Genomic DNA, 19,540 nt, shown 5'->3' with positions numbered 1-19,540 from the left:
AAGGGTGAAAGTTCTTCTCTCCAGGTTTCCCAGCAAAGGACCTTCCTGACTATGAAAATCCTGTAAAAACGGACAGAAAAATAAGGCTGTCTTGGTGTATTATACAGAGTATGATAAAAGGTGGATGAAGGGGAGGGAGGGAAAAGAATTTCTCCTTTGTTGCTAGATACACAGACATAAATAGATGTTAGAGATAGATGGATAGGTAGGTAGGTAGGTAGGTAGATACATAGATAGATAGATAGATAGGGTTCCAGAAATGGAGAAGTAGACAAATGGTAGCAGTTCCAGAAGCTGGAAAGACACATGTTTCTGGAATGTATCTTGGGGAGGTGACATGCCCTCAACTAAAAATAAATATATGGTGACCTATGGAGGCAAACTGCAGGCCACAGGGAATTCTAGGCCTGAAGGGATCATTGAAGCTAAACTACTAGCCACCAAGGAGTTACCATTGTAAGCATGACCAGCGGGCCTCAATTTTTTGTACTGAGAAAAACTCCAGGAGCCTCGCCCAGGCCCTGAGGGTTGGGAAGTGCAGGTGGGAAGTAATAACTAAAACTGATATTGTGGTGGGACAGGGTGTGGTGCCAGAAAAACATAATTCACTGGTTATTCTCTGTGTGCCCCTCCCCCAGATCCTCCCTGCTTTTTACCGTGGGATAGTCACCACTATGGTAATTATCACCCCCTTTCCCTGATCCTCTGACTTCCACTTGGATTCAGCTGCCCACCAGGAGACATGGGCAGCTAGAGGATGCAGAGAGAAGCAGAGTCAGGTTCTGGACTTAGCTCCTTCTTCTTGGCCACTGTTCTGGCAGTGGCTATGTTTCTGGGGCCACTTCACCTGGTTATCAACCCCTCTGTCAGGGTTCTGGTTCTCTCCCTGACCCTGGTAACATTTTTACCCCTGCCCATTTAGGCTCAGGAGAGGTCATACCTTCTTGCTGTTGTTAAATCCTATATCACCCTCCCTTTCCTGTTTTCTGTGCACACTCTCTCAGTAGCCCTTGAAATAAATCCCTTTAATTACATGGGCCATTGATTCTCACTAGGACACCGACAGACTCAAGTTGATTCAAAGGAAAACAAGTAATATTTCGTACAAATTCAAATTTGCATACTAAGATGCATGCCTTCTCCCTTAGGATAGGAATTACTCTTCCTTATTTTACCTTGATAGAGAAAGGTTTAGCAAGTTATCCAAGTTACACAGCAGCTGGTGTCAGGCAGGGCCAGGACTCGAACTCAGTAATTCTGGCTTCATGGCCAGTGCGCACTCTTATATATCAGAGTTAAAGGAAACATAAATCTCATCATCCCACAAGTAGAAAGTACTGGCTGATCAGAAAGGTACCTTCTCCTGTATTATTACAAGAACCTTGGTCTTGGATATGAAGATCCTTTCTAGCTCAAAATTCCAAGACTATCTGCCTTCAGGTTCTCTAAGCCTATAACAAAGAAGCAACATTGGCTTCCAAAGAGAAAACATATTTGTTCCCACAGGAAGAGCTTCCACCCCTTGGAGCCTTCCAGACCCCCATACAAGTAGCTGCCTTGTTTTCAGCAGGGTGGAAATTGATGTTCATTGCCAGCAAGCCTCATGGCTGCTAGTGGGGAAAATCAACTCAGCCTCATGGCTGCTAGTGGGGAAAATCAACTCTTGTCTTAATGGACAATGTTCAATGTAGCTTATCCATTTAAAGTTCTTTTTTCAGTACTCATCAGTCGTGTCTCAGATAAGCCTGTTGTTTCCTTTTCTAGTTGACCTATTAAAGAAAAGGCATGTGCAAAGACAGATATTTTTGGTTTTGTTTTTCCTTAAAGACAAAATATCCCTAGTGATCCTAACCTGAACACCCATGTGCCTGAGAGTTATGTGCATAGAATGTTAAAGGTGAAGTAACTGGTTTTGTATTTTGTCTGGAAACATTGCTATCCATTTAATCCCTAGTGCCTTTCACCTGGCCCTGTCACTTTGGAAGGTCATGGCCTTAGCTGCAGTCATTTGTGTTTGTGGACATTGGTCTAAATCCACGACAAAGAGAATATTTCTTCTGTTAGCAAGTGATCATCCCTGTTTTTCTAATAACTATTAGCTTTCCCCTGACCACCACTATTCTTGGTGCTGACCTGCAAACAGCTTCTTATTACATTTTACTCACATTTAAAGTCTTTACTTCAAGTATAACATATAGGTAGGAAAGTGAAAAATGATAAAGGTACAGCCCAAATTTCGCACTTAAATTCATTTAAGCACCACCACAAGGAGTAGAACATTATGTTCATTCAGGAAGCCCTTTTGCAAAGTCTCCCAGTTCCTAGAGGTAATGATTCTATTGGTATCTGTCACCACAATGGGTTTTGCCTAGTTTTTGGTCATTATGTAAGCAGAATCGATTTTTTTTTCTGATTTATTTTGCTCACTATTATATTTTTGAGTTTTACGAATTTTTTAGTGTAGCAATTTCACTATTACTGTATAGTTTTCTCATTACACGATTTTATCAAAACATGTTCACTTTACCATTGGTGTACATTTGGGGTTTTCGGGGTGTTTGTTTTTGTTTTTAGTGTAGTTTTTTTTTTCCATTACAAATAATGCTACAATGAAGGCTTTGAGAAGTTTTAGAGATGTGCATAGTTATTTGTGTGGGTTTCTCTCTGGACATGGGATGGTTGGGTCATAATTTAAGGATCTATTCAACTATATAGATATTGCTAGTTTTACAAAGAATTTATTTACCTCTCCTCTCCCCAAGTAATGTTTGTATGAGAGTTACTGTTTCTCTATATCTTTGCCAGTACTTGGTTTTATTATTTTCTTTAGTTTTAACTGTTCATTTGTGCATTTAATTTAAATTTTTCTGTTGACTAAGAAGCTTAACCATTTCCTGTGCTTATTGTCTATTTGAGAATACTCTTTAGCAAAGGGCCTGTTCAGTACTCTCCCCATTTTTTTTATTATGCCATCTATATTTTCCATATTGATTTCTAAATTTTTTTATTTATTCTGTATGAGTGTTTTAATAGTTACAGATATATTAACTATCTCCCTGAGTTGAAGGTTTGCCTTTTCACTCTCTGAAATGATGTCTTTTATGCACACTTTTTTAAACTCTTGTTATTTTTGTGTCTTTATATGTGTATCCTCTCACCTTTATAGCAGATAGTTGGATGCTCAGGTAAAGACAAAAATCTTCAGAAATGTGGATATTTTTGCTACTTAGAGTCTAAGATAATAGACCACAATAAAAAATAAATAGAATAGAGTGAATGGCCTGAGTCTATGCATGGACAAGAAAGGGATATATCAGGAGAATGAGAATTGAAACTTTGTAAAATTTTGTGTGTGGAAGGCCACAATTTAAAGTTATATCCTATAATTTAATGTGAGAAATTAGAAATGTAAATAATCTTCAGTCCAAAATTCCTCTAATATATGAACACTTCCAATTGTTTTACTTATCTCTACTTTTATCTGAGTTTTCATCCTGTAAGACATTGCAGCATTTTTCCTATCTTGAATCAATCAGAAAGACTGGATATAATGATATCTATAAAACCCCTCAAACAGAAAAATCATTCCATGGTAGGCCTAGGAACAGGGTCATGGTCAGGACTAAAAAGAACATGCAATAGTGCTAACTACAGCGAGTACTGAAACACAGTTGATGCACTTATGTTTAGACACTATTGGGAAAATAAAAGAGACTGAGTATTTGATGATATTAAGAAACTTTTGCAAATTTTGTTTAGATATTTTAGTTGAATATTTAAAAAATGTAGAATCCTTATCTTTAAATATATATACTAAAATCTTCTCAGAAAAATTGTATTTTGTCAGGGTTTTTAATTCAAAATTGTCCTGAGTACAACAGTATTGGACACAGTTGGTAATTGTTGCAGTTTTTTTTTTAAATATAGAATTCTTTATACTTTTCTAAATGAAAAGTTGAAAATAGGCACAAAAGAGTGAGAAGAGAGGAATTACAGGTATTGAATCTACATTATTCTTTAAAGAAGTGTTGGTACAATGGGAAGGGAAATATATACTACCTTAAGTAATAGATAGGATCAAGAAATAGGACTAGCTGGGAGTTCCCTTTGTGGCCCAGTAGTTAACTATCTGGACTAGGATCCATGAATATGCAGTTTCAGTCAATGGCATTGAAAAAAATCATGGGTATCAAAAACAAGATGTGGTTTTTTTTTTTTTTTGGTGTGTTTACATATATATATATATATATATATATATATATATATATATATATATATTCTCTTTCTCGTCAAAGCATGTCTGGGTAGGCATAATCTAGTAGGGAGAGAAAATTTTATATGCTAGAGCAAGAGAAGACAATTACATGATATTACATGATATTTTGCTTATAATAGCAAAAAGAGGAAGAATATTCTAAGAGGAGGAATCATACAGACAAAGTCTTTAGAACAGAAGTGAACTTAAGGTATTTGAAGAGCAGACAGAAGACTAGAAGGCCTGGAGGGAAGTGAATGGGAGGAGACTGGGTGGCTTCCTACCAACCAGTTATTGTGGACCTAGTAGAATCTTGTAAAAAATTTAGGTTACATTCTACTGGTAGTGGGAAGCTTTTGGAGGATTTTTAAATAGGGAAGAGATAATGATTGAAGTTGAGCTTTAAAATGATCTGGCATGCTATGCGGAAATAGATTGTATGTATGCAAGTGTGTGTACATGTGTGTTTTGAGGCAGGAGGTAAGTGTGGAGGTAGGAAGAGCAGCTTGGAGACAATTTCACTATTCCAAATGAGAGCTAATGATGGCTTAGGTTGAGATTGTGGAAGAGGAGTATTACAGGTTAATTTGTGCCCTCTCAAAGTTGTATTAAGGTTTGAATTCCTTAGATTGTAGCTTTGTTTGGAAATAGGGTCATTGCAGATATATTAGTTAAGATGAAGCCATGCTGGAGTAGACCCTAACCCAATATGTCTGGTACCTTAAAAGAAGACAGCCATGTGAGAAGGTCACATAAAGATGGAGGATTAGAGTGATGCATTTACAAACCAAGGAATGCCAAAGATTATAGGCAATCTGCCAGAAGCTAGAAAGAGACAAGGAAGGATTCCTTTACAGATTTTATAGGGAGCTGGTCTTGATGACACTTTTATTTTGAACTTTTAGTATCCAGAACTATCAGAAAATATATGTTCTTTGTTTCAAGCCATCCAGCTTATGGTGCTTTGTTATGGCAGCCTTAAAATGGAGGTGATGAACACAGCTACACATTTTGAATAAAATGAATATATATTGTATATGTGATATGTTATTAAGGTATATTAATTATGTTAATATAATCATTCATTTTATTAATATATTATAAATATATTATTCAATATTTTGATTAACATACTTACTGATAAAATTTAACTTTTACTGGAGTTCCGGTCGTGAATCAGTGGTTAATGAATCCAACTAGGAACCATGAGGTTGCAGGTTTGATCCCTGGCCTTGCTCAGTAGGTTGAGGATCTGGCGTTGCTGTTAGCTGTGGTGTAGGTTGCAGATAGGGCTCGCTGTGGCTCTGGCATAGGCCAGCAGATGCAGCACCGATTTGACCCCTAGCCTGGGAACCTCCATATGCTGCGGGAGCGGCCCTAGGAAAGGCAAAAAGACAAAAAAAAATTTTGACTTTTATTGAAGCACACGGAAAAGGAGCTGAATAAATGTTCATATATGAAAAGGCCATATATCATAAAGAGGTCAGTGGTTCCTTAAATTAATCTATACAAATTAATCTATATAATTCCAAAGTAAATCACAACAGGATTTTTCATAAACTTAACAAAATAGTTGTAGAATTTATATGAAGAAGTAGAGTTCCAGGAATAATCATGGCAGCATCAATGATAAAAAACAAAAATGGTACTTGATCACATAATAGCAGATATCAAGCCATTTATAAAGCTGTAATAATGAGATTGACATGGCATTGATAGATTGTCAGAAAAAAATAGACAAATGAACAGATAATGAACCAAGAAATGTACCTACCTAACTTTGAAAGGGTGATATATTATAGTAATTCAATGAGTAGTTATACAAATCAGAGAAAGATTAAGACTTTTCAATAAATGATTCTTGGGAAATATTTAAAATGTCAATATGTGTGATTCTAAACTGATACTTGAATAAAAAAAATAATTCCAAAAGGTGAAAAATGTAACATTAAAACATTTAATAGGAAATACAAAATATACTTTGTTTCTTAGTGGTAGAGAAGGATTTTTAATCAAAATACTAAAAGCAAAAATACAAAATAAAAAGGTAAATGAATTGGATTACATTAATATGAAAATCATCCATTAAAGGACTCCTGAATGTATCAGCTCATATAAAAAGAAGATTAGGCCACAAAGATAATAATCAAAATATAGTACCCAGGTTGTTAAGTCCCCTAAATCAGTAAGAAAATGAGAGGCAATGAAGTTGGGAAAAAAGGGGAAAAAGATATGCACAGGAAACTTTTAGATTAGCCAACATGGCCAATAAATACACTTAAAATATATTTATTATCACTAGTAATTAAGAAAAGTCAAATTACAAAATAAAGATATTATTTTAGTTAAATAAAAATGGCAAAATAAAAATACTTAAAATGCGAAATATTAATAAAGAAAAACAGGAATTCTAAAACTCACCTGCTGTGAAGTTGGAGTGAAAATTGGCAGAATTACATATGATGATGAATTGGTAATATTTAATAACATTCAAAATCTATATTCACTAATGACCCAGAGAGTCTACTTACTGGAGTATGCCATACTGTAACCTTTGTGCACATACACAAGGAGATATGTATAAGAATGCTCATTATTTGTAATAGCAAGCAATTAGAACGCATCTAAACATCCACCAATGGAAGGTGAGGTCTAATGGTGTTCAGATGAAAAATAATTATATATTCATTAATATGTACATGATCTTTACATCTTAACAAAGATAGAGTGCAAATCATACCGAATAAAAAGATTTTAGATATAAGCCAATGAATATGAGGTCAGTCATGTAAAATTTTAAAACACGCCAAACAATACAATTCACTGATTTTAATCCATTGAAGCAAGAACTAGCAGTTGACATACTGACTTTAGGGTAGTGGTTTCTTCATGGCAGGGAGAGAGGGGGATTAGATTGCAGAGATTTATAAAGGGTCTTAAATTCTAGAATGTTTTGCTGTAGCAAATATTAGTATTTGTTAGTATGGGACATATGAGTATTTTATACTTTGTGTTTTTCTCTTTGTCTCACTTGAACAGGCAAATCTCAGAAGTGTAAATACAAAGGTCAATATGCTTATGAAAAGGTTTTCAGCATTAGTAGCATACAAGAAATGCAAAATCATACAGTGCTTTCTAAATTTTTTGAATGAAGGACAATATGGTAATGAGCATCAAATTTCATTCCTGAATTCTTTTTGAGCCAACAGTCTACTTTTAATTCACCCTTTGAAAATAGTTGGGCAACCAGGAAAAGATGCACATATGGTGATATTCCTCACAGAATATTTCTGCTATAGCCAAGATTAAAAACAATTTAAATGTCTCCCAATAAGTGATAGATTCATTAATTCATGATGTGTTTGCCCAATGGAAAATTATGCTGTCATTAAAAATCCAGATCTATTTAATTGTCATGAAAGGAGATACATATAGGTATATGTCTGAAATACACACACACACACACACACACACACACACACATCTTTGGGGATTATGTGCACAAAAATCTGGCTTTATTTTAAAGTATACAGTGAGATCATGAATGATTATTAATTTATTAGTAACTTTCTTCAGTCTTGACGGGGAGAATTTCTTCCTAGCCTTCTCGGTTCTTTCTTTTGGATAGACTAATAATTAAGTTAAATTGACAGGATAGAGTAATAGTAGAAAAGCAAATTAATTTCATAGATGAAGTGGCCCAAGCAGGCAACTTTTATACTTTTAGACAAAGAAACAATAAATTTGTGAAGAATAGACAAGATGCAGAGGTTTGGACTTGGGGGAGTAAATTAGTAAAGAAGTAACAAGTTTCATTTGTAAGTTTTCTCTAAATTCCTCTATCTGTTGCTGAGGATGTTTCTCTACCTCCTGGTACAAGGAACAAACTTTTCACATGGAGATCTCTAAGGAGGTTCAGAGTGTCCTTCTTATACCAGTTGTTTCTTAAATAACTTTAATTAAAATAATCAGTATGCCATAAGTGGTATATTTGGGGGTGAGCTGTCCTGAAACCCATGAGTCTCAACATCTTTCTAAATAAATACGCAAAAATTTTATAGTAAAACCTTGAGATTTCTTATTTGAAAATAAGAAAATATTAGGAACTGAAGACAAGAATTTTTTGAAGCCGAAAGATAAGAATTTGGCAAGTTCCTGAAGACAGTTAAGTCGCCACATGTAGAACTGTCTACCCCTCCTGTCCTCTCACTAACCACTTTCACCCGTGCCATACACACCACACACAATCTCACATACCTACTCAAACACAAAGGTGGGAAGAGAGAGTGGAGGTGGAAAATAACAGCCATGACAGGGCTTCTTTGTGAATGGGCTGAGGAAAAAGATGTATGGTACATGCCAAGGGATTTCACTGAGCTCTTGATGGATGGGAAGGACAATGGAGGGAGGGGCTTGGAAAGGATTTACGGGGGCCAGGATTAAGAGTGCGTGTGAGAATGCCATCACTAAGCTGGCTGGAGGTAAGAGAAACATGTGGAACACTTCAATAAGACATTAACTAATGCTTCTGCACAGGTGCAGCTGAATGAGACTAACACCTTATATCAGATGCTCTTCATGTTGTCCAGGATGTCTGGATAAACAAACAGAGGTGGTGCAGACAGGGGGGCCCGGCAGGGGTGGGAAAACATTTCTACATTCCTTGCACTCTAGGCTTAGAAATGTAGCTTGATTCCATGCCCAGAATTTTCCCACCTGTTTCTACCCACACTGTTAATCACAAACACTCTTACTGGGAACCCTTCTCTCTGTTCCCTTTGGGTTGCTGAACACTAGATTCCTCTGTAATACATTGAGGTCTGAGTCAGCTTGCTAATATGGCTGCTGATAAAAGTTCAGTATGCTCCTAAGATTATTTACCTCCAGGTAAACCCCCCTAGTATAATGCAATATAACTGTAGGGTGGGGGATTGTGAAGGAAAACATTTATTAAGTGCCTACTATGTGCCTAGCATGCATTATTGCTGAGATTCTCAAAGCCACCCTATAAAAAATAAGTTTACTTTTTGGTTTTATAGGTGAGAAAGCTGAGTTGCAAAGGGAGTAAAAGAATTTCTAGTTCAAGGTTTCAGTGTTAATTGTCAGAACTAGATGGAAAAAAAATTCATTCTTTCTGGACCAAATTCTAGACAATTATAAATATCCACAGGGTCTTACAAACTGAATTTCTTATGTAAGTTAGTTGCAACTAATATTTTTGTTTTAATGAGATACGTAACTAAGTAAAATAGAAAACATAGGGTAAACTGCACACACTCAGTTTTTTTAATCATGAAGATTTAATGTGTGTGTATTATAATACTTGGAAATATATTTTTTTCATTGAGGAGTGAAAGCATTCAGAAGTTACTATACTACACCCTGCTGTATGCACCTACCTTTTTATCATTCCTACACCCAACTATAAGCTGCAGGACCTCTAAACTGGGCCATGAAAATAAGCATGGTCCCTTCTCTTTTGAACAGTATCGAGACAGACCTAAAGGGGACCAAGAGGGTTGTTAAATTAAATATTTCTTGTAAGATGAAAGAGACTTGTGGCTCCCTTTTGAGTTTTTCTCTGACGTTTGTGTGAATTTGAGGGCCTATTAGTTCTCTGTTATTTGCGCCACTATTAATGATGCATAGAGTAGGGAAATAAAATAAGCAAAGGGAAGTGAGCAGCCTGAAAAAATGTTACTGGAGCCGTTGCCCACTTGCAGGCTGCATGAACTTTTGAGTTTTGAAAATTATTTGGAAGATTGAATTATATTGTAACTTCAGGAAAAATGTGTAGAAGAGACATGGAAAAAGGAAAAATAGCATATAACAAATAGAAAATGTGGTTCTAGGACCTTGTCCTTCTGATCACTTAGTGTCACGTTCCCTGATCATTTTTCATTACAAAGTAGATCATTGAGCATTTGGAATACTAAAACTCCGGGGAAATCAAGTCAGCAGGGCAACATCTCTCATAAATAATTTCATATGGAGTATCATTACTTTGTATTAGTGAGAGATATACAGCAATTCTCTTCCTCATCTGGCTAAGAAACATCACTGAGGGTGTTCCCTGATGGTTAAGGATCCAGCATTGTCACTGCTGTGGTTTGGGTCATTGCTGTGCTATGGGTTTGATAGTTGGCCCGGGAACATCTGCATGCTATGAGCAAGGCCAAAAAAAAAAAAAAAAATCATTGAGCTGAGCACTTATTTAAGGAGCAGGGCTAGGGGCTGTGACATAGCTGGAGACATCACAGAATAAGGTGGAAGAGAATCCAATTAAACAATCCAGTGAAAATGAAGATGATTAAAAGCTAGATGACATCTGGTAAAATAGATGTCATGTGAGTAGATAAACTTAAGGGAAGTTATCATTGTTAGCAATGTGTGTGTTATTTAACTTTTTAAAAATTTTCAACAATTTTAGAATTACTAAAAAGTTATGCAGTTGTATGGAGAGTTTGTATATACACTTATCCCAGCATCCTCTAATACTAATATATAATATTGTCAAAACTTAGAAATTGACCTTGGTTAATTTGGTTAATTGGTTAAAGTATGTAACTAAGTTACATACTTTATTCAGATTTCATCACTTTTTCTGTAACTGTCATTGTTTTCTTCTGCTATGCAATCTAGGATACTCCCTTACCCTAGAATGTACTTAATTTTGCTATTTTTCGTGAAAATAATGACTGCTTTTCCAAGTTTGACAATTTTGTAGCTGGCAGAGGGAGTAATGTAACAGAAGCCACCTGCTAGGATATTTTACTGGATCACAAAAATTTTGATCAAAATGGAACTCATATATCATTCTAACAGTCAGCTAAAGAAGCTGACTTTGAACATGGATGATATAAAACCCATGAGATTTTTAACTTGAACTTTGTTATGAGAAGTGCTTTTAAGCCTTTCTAAAATTATTTATAGAGATCTACTAAAATTTATAGATATATAATTACTAAAATTATTTCTAGAGACTTACTACAATTGTATGTATTCAGTATTATGCCTATAATTGAAATAAGTCCAGCAGTTCATCTGGTCCAGCCCTCTCATTTACAGCTATAGGAATGAGACTTAATAGAAATGTGACTTACCCAGTCACTTGATGAATTAGTAGCAAATTTAGAATCTACTTGTTGTTCTTTTCCTCATTTTGGAGAGGGACACAAATCATTCCTCGGGTCATATAAGAGAGAAAATGTAACTCTTTGGGGTGAACAGAAAGATGACGAGAACAATTAGGACGAGAGTTAAAGCATTCAGGTATCTTCTTTCTCCCCAAATTTCATTCTGTTTTTATCAAACAGTCTGTACATTTTGAAGAAGTTTTTCCATCTCTACCTGTGTGGCCTTTGGAGAAGACTTATCCTTTTGGGTAGATAATTACCTGTTCTTAAATTTCTGCCACATCATTTCAAAGTTGGGCTTCTCAAGTCTCTGGAATTCCTCAACAACTACTTCATCTCTCTCGAGTTTTGGGAGCTAGTTTATCTCTCTTTTCCTTCTTTCCTACATTCTTTCTTTCTTCTCAAGTTTTGCTTTACCTGTATTGAGTTTTAGTTAATATTTCCTTACATTACTAAGAAAACCAAACTGTGGCCAGTTACTTTAGAAAGAATGTCTGTGGGAATCATAAAATGCTTCCTCTTAATCCACTATGATTAATTTTTCTATAAGAATTTTGAGTCTATTCAGCTTGTTTTTATAGCAGTTACTGAAAAAGGGTATCTGTCAGGCATACCATATATTTATTGTAGATACCGTTGTTAATGAATTGAAGTCAACATATCACTTTTCAGTTTTAAAGTGGTAGGTATCAAATGAATAACTAGAAACAAAACTTGTCAGTTGTGTCTGGAAAGCCATTGTTCAACATACACTAAATAAAATAAAGTGCCTCACTTTCAAAGAGATGAGGGCTCAGTTTTTTTTTTAAACCTATCACTTAGCCTTACCTCACACAGAAGCAAAAGAGTCTTATTCCTTTTTGTAGTATGCAGAACTCTTTAATAAACAGTGGCTTGGTATTCACCTAGAAATGTAAGAAATCATAATCCTTTTTGGGGTGGACTATTTAGTTATGTCTATATGTATATGTGGAAAGAAATTTTACTTTGAAGTCAGAAATGGATTTAAATACAGACTCTTCAATTTAGTATTTGTTTAAGAGTGGGCAAGTTACTTATTACTTCTGAAGATTCAGTTTCCTCAACTGCAGACACTTCTCATGACCAAGTCTAAAGTTAAAATTGAAAATGCTGAATTTTCTATACCCTTTTAGCATTTGCAGTATTTCATAAGCCAAAATACTTCTAAAATCACACCTCCCCAAGTTATGAAATGAATAAAAGTACTACATTGCACATTTAATTCCGAACACAACTCAAGACTTCTTGATCTCTCCATGTTGCCAGTTATTGGATAAATGTAAATCAAAAACTACAGAGAGGCAGAGTTCTCGCTGTAGCATAGTGGTTAATGATTAATGGTTTAAGGATCTGGCATTGTCTCTGCATCCATTTGAGTGGATGCTGAGGCATGGGTTAAGGATCCCACATTGCCACAGCTGTGGCATAGATCACTCTTGTGGCTTGGATTCGATCCTTGGCCCAGGAAATTCCATATGCCAGAGATGTGCAAAAAAAAAAAAATCAATGAGGCATCACCTTACACTGGTCAGAATGGCCATCATAAAAAAGTCTACAAATAATACATGCTTACAAGGATATGGAGAAAAAGGAACCCTCCTACAATGTTGGTGGGAATGTAAATTGATGTAGCCACTAAGGAGAACAGTATGGAGTTTCCTTAAAAAATAAAAATATAACTACCATGTGATCTAGCAATTCCACTTCTGGCATATATTTGAAGAAAACTAGTTGATCTAGTTAATTCTTCTTTATCATGTATATCCATCAAGGTTATAAATACTTTGAGGACCTAGCCATACTATTGGTTCTTGCATTTTGATTTTTGTATTATTATGTTCCCTAAACAGAGAGTTATCAATGAGATGAAGAGATAAACCAAACCAAACTGGTGGAACAGTCTTGTAATGACTAAAGGGAACATTTGATACAGAAATTCTCTGAAGAATAGATAAGGTAGGTTTAGATATCTGTGGTAGGCAGAATAATAGCTCCCTAGTGACATCCCTGTCCTAATCCTCAGAACCTGTGACTATCTTAGTTTAAATAATAAAAGTGATTTTACAGATGTGATTTACATGTTATCTTAAATTATCTGGATGAGTGCAATCTAACCACATGAGCTCATTTAGGACTTCCAACACAAAGGATTGCAAGATAATAAATTTTTGCTGTTTAAAGCCACAAAGTACGTGGCCACTTAGTATAGCAGCAATAGAAAAAACAATACTCTTTTCCTTGAAGGCTCTTAAACTTAAAGGAGAAGAGATATAAAAAAGGTGACATAAGGGACCAGAATACTCATGAATATTCCTTTTTCAGTTCTTGGAAATTCAATGTCCTAAAGTGATAAGAAGGATGAATAAGAGATCTTCCAACAGCAGAACCCAAGAAGAGGTCAATATTCTTGTCACAAGGATGATCCATGGAAGAAAAGATTCACTTCCATAGGGACTTTCGGGGCTAAAACCCTTGTTGGATTGAGGTCTAGGAAAGAAGTAGGGCAAATTGTTAATTATCCTAGGAAAGATGGTTTGGCTCGATCCTGGAACTATTACTTACTAACTTTATGAGTTTGGGCAACCCTCCAAACTGCTCTAAGCTTCAGGTTTCTCACTTGTCAAATGATAATAAAAAGTGAACTTTACCAGTGGGGATTCATGAAGCTTATGCATAGAAATCCTAAGCGCAAGTCTGTGTGCACAGTAAGTATTAAATAACCACTAGCTATTTTCAATTATTCTTACTGGAAAAGTCTTGCAGTTCCCAAACTCCAGCAAACTAAAACAGGGTAGACACAGGGGATAAATTTTTTGATCAGTCAAAAGATTCCACTATGTATCAGATGTGGTATCAGGCACTGGACATAGTACAATGAATAAAACAGGCACAGACCTGCCCTCACTGAGCTTACAATCTTCGACACAAGAGAATATTTTTAAATGATGTGTTTTTTAAATGTCTTCAATCAGTAACAAGGTAACTGAATAATGAAAATATAAACTCATTTACTACAAGTACATATAGTTCCTATCTCACATAATATTCTCAATGTATGATCACTTTGAAAATAGTCATAAATAAATATTTATTGAGGATTCTTATCCTATTAAGAAAATGACAATAGAATGCCATTTAATAATGTCAGAAAGACAACAGGTGAATTATTATATTAGTGCACAATTTGAGGAGTGACTCTGTTTTGTCACTGTCCTTAGACCCAAATTCATTATTAGAAATAAATTACTGTTAACAGTTGTTAAAGATACAATCAGACAAAAGAAAATCTCTATCCACCCAATCAGCAAATGAGTAAAATGGTTTATATTGAGAGGGAAAATAATTTAAATTTATCCAAATAGTATACCAAAGATCAAAGTTCTCATTTTTTAGTTCTGCAGTTGAAAGAAAATACAATTTCAAGACCAAACAGAGGGAAGTTGGGGAGCACAAAATTTGACATCTATACTGTGTAAGGCCAGTTCCAATCCAAGCAAGGGCAAGGGACAGGATGATAGTTCCTTGAAGATGGTGGGTTGTCATGAAGGTGGAGTTAGTATAAACTCTGCCCAAAGATAGCCTTCACAAGTGGTAGCAAACTTTGTTATTTATATATTCCTTAGAAGACATCATCTTTGCCTATCCAATGAGCATAAAACAATATCTTATTGTGGGCTTTATTTGCATTTCCTTGACCACAAATTAGGTTGAACATGTTTTCATGAGTTTATTGGCCCTATGAGTTTCCTCTTCTCTAAATAGCTTCATGTCTCTAGCCTATTTTTTCTTCCTATTGGATTGAGTTCTCTCTTTTTTAGGTTTTATTTAAGTATAGTTGATTTACAAGGTTCTGACCTTTTCTGCTGTACAACAAAGTGATTCAGTCATACACACACATGTATCCATTCTCTTTCCCCACAAAGATTATCACGGAATTTTGGGTGGAGTTCTCTGTGCTATATAGCAGGTACCCATTGGCCAATCATTCCACATACTTCAGTATGCATATGCTAATCCCAAACCCCCAGTATATCTCCCCCACCCCCACCTATCCTCTTTGGTAATTATGATTTTTTTCAAAGACTGTGAATTTATTTCTTTCTGAAAATAAGTTCATTTGTATCCTTTTTTTTTATTCCACATATAAGTAATATCTTATGATGTTTGTCTTTCACTTTCCAACTAATTTTACTTAGTATGATAGCTTCTAGTTCCATCCATATAGCTGAAAATGGCATTATTTCATTATTTTTAATGCTTAAGTAGTATTCCATTGCATATGTGTACCACATCTTCATTATCCATTCCTCTGTTGATGGAAATTTATGTTGCTTCCATGTCTTGGCTATTGTAAACAGTGCAATTTGTAGAGAATTCTTTATATAATTGAGGGTGGTTTTAAATTATAAATTTAATTTCAGATTCTTGTGTGTATGTGCATGTTATAGTTTGTTCATAGTGTTGCCTATTATACTTCTGATACATACACACTCTGTAGTGATATTCCTTTTCCTTCCAGATGTTAGTGATTTATGTATTATCTTTTTTTATCATTAGTCTTGCTAGAATGCCAACTTTGTTGAATCAATCCTTTGTTCCATTGATTTTTCTGTTTTTTTCATTTACAGTTTCACTGATTTCTGCTCTTTGTCATTTTGTTTCTTTTGCTTGCTTTGGTTTTTTTTTCTATTATTTTTCTAGGTTCTTGAGGTGGAGGCTTAAATTATTGATTTGAGACGTTTTCATTGTTCTAATGTATACCTTTAGCACAATGACTTTTCCTCTGTATTGCTTTTGCTGTGTCCCTGAAATTTCAATATAGTGTATTTTTATTTTCATTCAGTTAAATGTATTTTCAAAAAAATCTCCTGATTTCCTCATGACTCATTAATTATTTAGAAATGTCTGGTTTTGTTTCTGAAGATTTGGAGATTTTTCCTATTTTCTCTTTATTATTGATTTCAAGTAGATACCATTGTAGGTAGAGAACACATTTTGTATGACTTGAATTCTTTAAGATTTGCTGAGGTTTGTTTTATGGCCCTGGATGTTGTCTATCTTGCTATGTGTTCTATGAGTACTTGAAAATTTATGTTTTGCTGTTATTACATGGCATGTTCTTTAAATGTGAATGAAATCCTTTTGGTTGGTGGTGTTGTTCAGCTCTACATCTTTACTGATTTTCTGTCTAATCGAGTTTTGAGAGAGGGGCGTTGGTGTCTCCAATCATAAATGTGGATTTATCTACTTCTCTTTTAAATTCTGTAATTTTGCCTCATATTTTTCAGTAATGTTTTTTGGTCATAAACATTGACAATTGTTATGTGCTCTGGTGAAGTAACTCTTCTAGCATTATATAATCTCCTTTGTCTCTGATAATTTTCTTTGTTTTGATATTAAAATAGTCACTCAATTTCCTTTAATCAATATTTGCATGATGTATCTATCTTTTTTTGATGCTTTTAATTTGACCTTAAGTATCTTAATTGAATGATAAAGGATAATCAATAGGTGCCAACATCAAGATGACAAAAGTTTTAGAATTAATCTGACAAATACTTTAGAGTATCTCTGATAAAAGTTCTCTGACAAACAGAAACATGCATGAATTATAGAAAATAATATAAAATAATATAACATAGAAAGTTTTTGCAGAAAAATAGAATAGATTTTTTTTCTTTTTGCTTTTTAGGGCCATGCCCATGGCATATGGAGTCTCCCAGGCTAGGGGTCCAATCAGAGCCACAGCTGCCAGCCTACACCACAGCCACAGCAATGCCAGATGTGAGCCATGTCTACAACCTACACCACAGCTCATGTCAACGCCAGATCCTTAACCCACTGAGCAAGGCCAGGGATCGAACCCATAATCTCATGGTTCCTAGTTGGATTCGTTTCTGCTGCACATTGATGGAACTCACAGAATAGAATATTAAATAGAAACAAGTAGAAATTTTAGAACCTAAAATTACAATAGCAGAAATACAAAGCTCAGTGGGTAAGCTCAATAGCAGACTGGAAGGGACAGAGGAAAGAAACAATGAACTGGAAGATAGAACAGTAAAAACTACCCAGTATGAAAATCAGAGAGAAAACAAGCTGAAAACAATGAACAGAGCCTTAAAAACTATGGGGCTATATAAAAAGATTTAAGATTCATGTCACTACCAATCCTGGGAGGAGAGGGCAAAGATGATAAGCATGAAAAGTATTTGAAGAAATAGTGGCTAAAAACTTTCAAATTTGGCAAGATACCTAAACCTAGACTCAAGAATTAGTTAATGCACGCATGCAAAGAAGTAAAAAAAAAATGTGTCCCATACATAAAATAATTAACAGAAAATATCTGGGAGGAGGCCTAGACATTTCAATTATTAAACAAAAACTTTAAATTGACTGTTTTATTTTATTTTATTATAATTTTTAAATTTAATTTTATTTTTTAATTATTTCCCCAACATTCTTTTCTACTGTATAGCATAGTGACCCAGTTACACATACATGTACACATTCTGTTTTCTCACATTACCATCATAAGTGATTAGATATAGTTCCCATTGCTATGCAGCAGGATCTCATTGCTAATCCATTCCAAGAGCAATAGTTTGCATCCATTAACCCCAAGCTCCCCACTCCATCCGTCTCCCCCTTGGCATCCACAAGTCTATTCTCCCAGTTCATGATTTCCTTTTCTGTGAAAAGGTTCATTTGTGCCATATATTAGATTCGAGTTATAAGTGATATCATATGGTATTTGTCTTTCTCTTTCTGACTTACTTCACTCAGGGTGAGAGTCTCTAATTCCATCCATGTTGCTGCAAATGGCATTATGTCATTCTTTTTTATGGCTGAGTAGTATTCCATTGTGTATATATACCACATCTTCCTAATACAATCGTCTGTCGATGGACAATTGGGTTGTTTCCATGTCTTGGCTATTGTGAATAGTGCTGCAATGGACATGTGGGTGCATGTGTCTTTTTTAAGGAAAGTTTTGCCAGGATATATGCCCAAGTGGGATTGCTGGGTCATATGATAAGTTCTATGTATAGTTTTCTAAGGTACCTCCATACTGTTCTCGACAGTGGTTATACTGGCTTACATTCCTACCAACAGTGCAGGAGGGCTCCCTTTTCTCCACACCCCATCCAGCATTTGTTATTTGTGGACTTATGAATGATGGCCATTATGAGCATTTTTTCATGTGCTTGTTGGCCATCTGTACGTCTTCCTTGGAGAATAGTCTATTCAGGTCTTTTGCCCATTTTTCCATTGGGTTGTTGGCTTTTTTGCTGTTGAGTTGTATAAGTTGCTTGTATATTCTAGAGATTAAGCACTGGTCCATTGCATCATTTGCAATTATTTTCTCCCATTCTGTAAGTTGTCTTTTTGTTTTCTTTTTGGTTTCCTTTGCTGTGCAAAAGCTTGTTGGTTTGATTAGGTACCATTAGGTCCCATGGTTTATTTTTGCTTTTATTTCTGTTGCTTTGGGAAACTGACCTGAGAAAATATTCATAAGGATGATGTCACAGAATGTTTTGCCTATGTTTTCCTCCAGGAGTTTGATGGTGTCTTGCAGGTTTAAGTCTTTCAGCCATTTTGAGTTTATTTTTGTGCATGTTGTGAAGGTGTGTTCTAATTTCATTGTTTGCATGCAGCTGTCCAGGTTTCCCAGCAATTCTTGCTGAATAGACTTCCTTTTTCCCATTTTATGTTCTTGCCTCCTTTGTCAAAGATTAGTTGACCATAGGGATCTGGGTTTATTTCTGGGTTCTCTATTCTGTTCCATTGGTCTGTATGTGTGTTTTGATACCAGTACCACACTGTTTTGATGACTGTGGCTTTGTAGTATTTCTTGAAGTCTGGGAGAGTCATGCCTCCTGCTTGGTTTTTGTTTCTCAGGATTGCTTTGGCAATTCTGGGTCTTTTGTTGTTCCATCTAAATGTTTGGATTGTTTGTTCTAGTTCTGTGAAAAAATGTCATGGGTAATTTGATAGGGATTGCATTGAATCTGTAGATTGCTTTGGGTAGTATGACCATTTTTCAATATTAATTTTTCCAACCCAGGAGCATCGAATATCTTTCCATTTCTTTATATCTCCTTTAATTTCCTTTAATAATATTTTA

The sequence above is a fragment of the Phacochoerus africanus genome, chromosome 2 (assembly GCF_016906955.1).
Source record: "Phacochoerus africanus isolate WHEZ1 chromosome 2, ROS_Pafr_v1, whole genome shotgun sequence".
NCBI lineage: Eukaryota > Metazoa > Chordata > Mammalia > Artiodactyla > Suidae > Phacochoerus > Phacochoerus africanus.
The sequence above is the reverse complement of the archived record's forward strand: the minus strand, read 5'-3'. Positions refer to the sequence as shown.